The sequence below is a fragment of the Netta rufina genome (genome assembly GCF_964035555.1).
Source record: "Netta rufina genome assembly, chromosome: 12".
In the NCBI taxonomy this organism is placed as follows: Eukaryota; Metazoa; Chordata; class Aves; order Anseriformes; family Anatidae; genus Netta; species Netta rufina.
In genome coordinates this window covers 21,817,726-21,824,031 of record NC_140135.1, presented here as the reverse complement: position 1 = coordinate 21,824,031, position 6,306 = coordinate 21,817,726, and the positions used below count along the sequence as shown (strand labels likewise).

General features: G+C 39.9%; 1 pseudogene across 1 annotated transcript; it reads left to right on the top strand.

Annotated features, from left to right (window-relative positions):
• Window positions 1–1,697: 1,697 nt before the first annotated feature.
• On the top strand, window positions 1,698–3,701 carry LOC311213950 (voltage-gated potassium channel KCNC4-like; annotated as a pseudogene). Its single transcript has 2 exons — window positions 1,698–1,739; window positions 2,885–3,701. The product of its transcript is annotated as a voltage-gated potassium channel KCNC4-like (transcript).
• Window positions 3,702–6,306: the final 2,605 nt, after the last annotated feature.

The following is a 6,306-nucleotide window of genomic DNA, read 5'->3' as shown; positions in this document are numbered from 1 at the left end:
GGGACCTGCATCCAAACAAGCAGATAGGGAACTCTTAAGATAGTGCTCCTCAGACACAGTAATAAACAAAGGCATGTGCTGATACAGTAAAATTCTAATTGCAGTACAGCTTCTTTCCTGCATTGGTCCATAATAAATTGTATAGTGTGTGTTATAAATACAAGTTTTAGATGTGTTCTGGAGTTTGATCAAAGGTCATGGTTTATGTAATGTAACCTAGATTAATGTATCCACCTGTGGTTTTTTTCCAGACTTACTTCCCTTTCTTAAGCTGAGTACATCAGGAGGTCAAAATCATCATTGTACGGATGGGCTACAGACGCATGGATTTTCCAAAATAAGGGGATGACCACTCACCTCCCCCTTCTTTAGTAAAAGCTTTGATTTTATGGCTGCACTTATATAAAATTCTGCAGTGTACCGTTTTCTTTGAAAAACAGTTTGTAGGTAATTTTTCATTGTCTGCTGCATTGTTTCTCTTCTCTAAATGTATTTGAGAGGTTAAGTTGGGGAATGGCTGAATCTGTAATTTTTAGCAGCACAGAAATTAAAAAGTACTAAGAAAATATTTGCTTTATTGTATATTTATGTTGCCCATTGACATAAGACCAAGTTGTGCAGAAAATTGAAAGAACTATTTTCTGCCTATATAGAGGTAAAAAATGATTGTGAAGGGTGACAATACAACATTCTATTTGAATGTAAATGTTTAACTTTTGTGATCTGATGAAAGGGTAGACTTAGATTTTGTTGCTGGATGTAACTGGCCTTATGATCCTGAGCAAACTGATGTTGTAGTTAGTGCCTCAGCTTCTTGCATGTTATCTTGTTGAGGAAGAACATACAGCAATGTACAAAAGGACACTTTTACCTAGCCTGACATTCAGAAAAGGTAAGTGTAATGTGTTATCCTGATTTTAGCCTATTCACCCATTTCCTATACAACGTATGGAATACAAGCAGGTAATGCCAAAACTTGTTGAAGCTGCTAAACCATGCAGGTCAGACTTCTGGATATCTTATTTCTTTACAAGAAAATATCCCACAAATCAAAAGAACAGTCTGTCTTCCTCTGCAGGAATCAGCTACCTAGCTTGAAGGCTGAGGAGGTGTGAAGTCTGCCTGTTTTTTTGTCAGTCAGAAGGAGAAGCAAAAACATCAGATGACTTTCTTGTCCCTCACGTGCATGGAAGTGATTTCCAGGATTACTTGCTCCATTGTTCTTTAGTGTATGGAGTCCATATCTAGGAAAATATTGAATAACAGTGACCCTCTTGAGTTTAAATACCTGTTAGTAAGTTGAAAGAGAAAGAGGACAGACAATTTCCATCAACAGTTTTGCTTAATGAATGTCTGACGCCAAAGAAACTGGGTGGATATGCTTGTTACAAATACTCAAAAGGACTTTTCTTCCAAATGAGGTGTCTTTCAGACCCTTGTTTTCAACAGTACTGAGGATTGTTTTGAGTAGCTACAGGCCCTTCTGTAGATTGGTTCTGTCTTTCCCCAAGACTGTCTGGATTTTAGGGTAGCTTAATCTTTTTATTCAATATTCAGAAGCAAGTTCGTGTTTTCAGAATTGTTAATCATCCTCAACAGGTTTTTATGAGCATTCTCTGCTTATACTGGATAGCTAAAATTCCTTTTATATTCTAGCACAAGTGCAGTTAATGAAGCCTATGCTACTTTGGACTAACATGAGTATACCTGATTGCATAGTTCAGAATGTGCTTCTCCAGGTGAGTCAATAGAAAAAAAAATCTAGAAATTCTGCCCATTACAAAATATTTGTTAAATATAGAAGATTATGGGACAGAAGTGCTACAGAAATTCTGGAACTGGAAAATAAGAAGGTTGCTCAGACTTCATTAGTATATGGATTTAGTCATCAGCATTTGAAGCAGTTCAGTGTCCAGCAAAGCTGAATGAGTTCTGTTAAAATACCATCTTTGAATAATACGTCAGTTCAGCCTCATGCCCACACCCCCAAAAGTCTGCTGTGTTCCTCGGTAGGTCAAAATGAAACAAAAGTTTCATTACTCGGAAGAACTGTAAGGCTGAGGGAACAGATTTGACATTTGTTGCCAAACTCCTGCAGTGTCTCATGCAGTGAAAGTGAACTCTCAGAAGGTATGAGGCAGGGACAGAAGTTGGAGCAGGGCCCTATTCTCTGGAAATGGAGTAGCACTTTTCATTGGCATAAAGGATGTTCTGAAATCACAAGCTGTTTACTGCAATCAAGGGGTCTTATACAGAGTACAGGAACATCGTGTCATTTTCTTTCCAAATTCTTTTAGGGTTTCAGAAGTCAACTGCAATGCAAAGCCTGTAAAAGCCAAATACTGCAATGCTGTGGAACAGATAGGATGCATCAAACTTGATCAGACTACCTGTTCCTGCTTCCGTATCCTGAGAGATGTATCAGAGATTAAATTTAAAGGAGTTTTTCATTCTTACTCTCTCCGGACAGCAAGAAAGATGTGAATAATTTGATGGCTGTAATAGAGGTAAATGGAAGGAAGGGCCGAACTAGCACAGATTTCACATGCTTCATGTGCTTTCAGAGTCTGAATCAAAGGGGAATTATGCTTGTACTATTGCTTTGTTTATGATGTCTGGCCATAAGGTTGCTCAGTGCAAAATTCAGATACAGGAGTTAAGTATATTTTTTCTTTGAACCCAATCCTCTCTGTGGTTTTTCAAATTTGAAAGGAGAAAATACATTTCATGTGTGCAAAACAGTGCTGAGCAGGTGATTTGAAAAAGATTGTCTGGAATTGTACTGTGCCTGTAGAGGGGATCATGGGGTTGTGGTGGAGCTGTGAAGTTACACGATAACTGTTTGTAGGACTAATTGTACATATGCCCTTTCCTCCTTCTGCAGAGCCTGGCTTTTGTTTCTCTGCTGTTCATCTTTGGAATTCTCATATTCTGTGAGGAGACCAAGGCACAATTTGAGTTCTTTACTGCTAACTTCACCTTTGTTAGCAGTGCTGAGGTCTCCCACAACTACTATGAGCCCTGTTACCACCAGGCTGCCTACTTCATTCATCTGGAGCTTTTCTGTGTCCTCTGGTTTACTTTTGAGTTCTTTGTGCAATTTTGTTTCTGTCCAGACGGGAAGTTCTTCCAAAATCTCTTGAATGTGGTTGACTTCCTCTCCCTCTTCCCCGTTTATACTGAACTCTTTGTGGATGGGAGAGAGAATGTGGATGGGAGAACTCAGAGAATGACAAGCCTGGTGTTTTGATTGGGCTTTGCTTGCATTGTCCATTTCTTCAGACTCCTGAGATACCAAACCTGATAGAAACAACATTGATCTTCAGAGTTCTGTGCTACACCCTCAAGTCTATTCTCAGAGAGATTTGAATCCTGCTGATGATTTTGACCTTTCAGACACTCTTCTTTATCTCTCTCTTTCTATGGGGAGTTGCTGGGTAGCCATCGAACAAAAAGAAGCTGCATTTCACTGACATTCATTGTTGCTTCTGGTGGGCACTGATCACACTCACTACAGTGGACTATGGAGATGTCATCCCTCTCACCACAGCTGGCCAAGTGACAGCAGCCTTAGCTGCAGTATTTGTCATGTTAACTGTCATCATTCAATCCCCATTTTCCTGGTGAAGTTTAAAAACTCTTACGACATTGCTATCTTCAAACGGAACCTGAAAAGAATCAAGAAGCATCAACACCACTGACATCACAACCTCTGTTCCCCTTTGCCGTGGAGCAATAAAGATTCAGCATGGCTTATTGTTGCGAAGCATGGCCGAAAGCACGACAGACACCAGTTGAGTCAGATCATGCTGCTCCATTTTATTGCCCGAATAGCCTAACTTTTATAGTGAACTTGACAGGGGCGGACAGTGTTTCACACAAGATTATTGGTCAAAAGCACTCAGACAAACAACTATAAGAAAACAACCCCACCTGCAAGAAAACAACCCCCCTTGTGATTAGCGGTCACGTAGACCTAGTCTTTGAGGCCAGCTGCTGGTAACAATATTTTTGTTATCGCCTTAATTGGGCGATGTGGGAAGTATTGCCGTGGGAGCTTCTCACTGTTACTCTGGCAGCTTGGTTTGCTCAACTGCAGCAGGCCCTGAGATTTTCTAAGGCCTGCTTCTGGTTGCTTAAGGCAAGCTCAAATCGAACAATTGTTCCACGGGCACATGTCCACGTCCTGTATGCCAATTCCCAACAGCTTATCCACTTTAGTGGGAAGGGAGAGCATATAGTTCTTACTGCACTTAGTTGCTGCCTTAGCATATTTTCAAACCACGGGTGAAGCCTCACTTTGTAGTACATGATGCACAGCTGATCAGACCTGTTGAATCCCATGTGTTTTTCCCATACAGTAGTGTATCACATGCTCTTTTATCTGCCACAGTTGCACTCTCTCATCTAGCTGTGAGGGGAGAAGCTGTGATGCTGCACTACAGCTTGAATGTGCTTCACACAGCCCGGTCCCATAATGTGGGGCCACAGCATAGTCTCTCAGCTGGCATGTAACCCCTGATGCTACCTATATTCTCCATTGCCTGACAGGCCATAATCTCATTTTGCATGCTGAAAAGATCTGTAAAGGGTCCTGCTCTAACAGTGAGGAGGAGGTTGGGGGGGTTATTTTTTTTTTAAGTGTTCTGTTTCCTCATTTTACCTTGTAGTAAAGAAGCCAGTACATCTGATTTGCCTGCACTCACACACCATTGTAAAGAAGGGAGTAGGCTGAACTGACTTTGGTCCTGAGAGCCGGCACTGTTCAATAATGTGCTTTGCACACTCACAGGAAATTCTGTGGCTTTTGAGTAGCAGCAAGAGAGCCCTCCAACAGCAGAAATTTTTGGCTCAGCTGAAGTCAATAGCAACATTTTCTTGGCCTTAGCGAGATCAAAATTTCATTGGCCATTTCCAGTGGATCAACTCATTTCAGTACTTGATTTTTAATGTAACAAACTCTCTGAGCTGTTAACCAAAATATCTGTGGATATATAAATACATATTTTTTTCCTGTTCAAGAAGAAGAACATAATCTGCAGTACTCAGTACAGTTTTAATGTCATTTACCTTATAAAGGCATAGCTATAAATTATTAATTTTTATCTTTTAACTGGATAGTGTTACCTAGGTTTTGTTTTGAAATAACAAATATTGTTGAGGTATGGAAAAGAGCCCACATCACATTGTTTATACAGCAGGGTGAAGTGTTAAGATTATTTTGTTTGGTAAGTAAAAACTGCTATGTACAATAAGTTTTGTGTTTAAATTTCATTTAGGCTGTATTTTAATTGCAATATTTTTTTTTTTTTTCTGATAGTATGATTTTTCTGTTCAGGATAACATTTTAAATATTTATTTTTTTTTAATTGAAACACTAGGTAGTTTCCCCCTATTCCAATCCAATTAAAATGAATTAGTTTTCTTCTAAAGAAAACGAAAAAACACTGTAAGCATTTAAACATGAAGCACGTGAGAAGCTGAAAACACCTTGGAAATGGAAGGAAGTTCTAGGTGTTCTCCACTCACCTCTGCTGTGCACCAACTAGAGAGGGCCAACAGGACAAAGTCACGCATACGGCTGCATAGGAATTATTCTTAATTGGATCAAAATGGTGTTCTGTTTTCTATGGACATATATTGTCTTCTTAGAAATTCACATTAATAGCGAAAGTTTAGCAGAGGTTTACCAAGCCTAATCTTAAGCTCTCTGCAGTCTGGGAAATGATCCATGGTATAAACATAGGCAATGACCCCATTTTAAGGATCCAAGTCTAATCCACTGGGACAGTTACACTGTACTGGGTGCAAATTTAGGAGGTGGTTCAGAGTGCTGCAGTGTTTTGTTTTGTTTGTTTGTTTGTTTGTTTTTGGTTTGTTTTGTGCAGTGCTGATCTGAGTTTGTCCTGCTCCTCCTGGTGTACATGCATCTTTTAACACACGCTTCACATGAGAGATTTTCTACAACTGAGAAGAGCTGCTTTCACCGCTGCCCCCAGGAGAGGGTGCTCTCAAAACATGTACTGCAGACCCATTTCTGCACAGGAAGCACAATGCGAACATCACATCGGAATGGGGCATTTCACCACTCTGTAACACAACACCACTTAGGTTCTAATGTACTTTCCTGTCACATCAGTTAGTGTCTACTCCTATTTGTCATAAAAACAGGAGTTTACAGCAGCAATGTTAAGTCAAAGTCAATGTGATAGCTACATAGAGATCACTGTAGTTCCCCTGGATCTATCCCTGCAGAGAATTTAGCACTGGTTTAACTGAGGAAGAATATGTATTTTAAGAATAGCT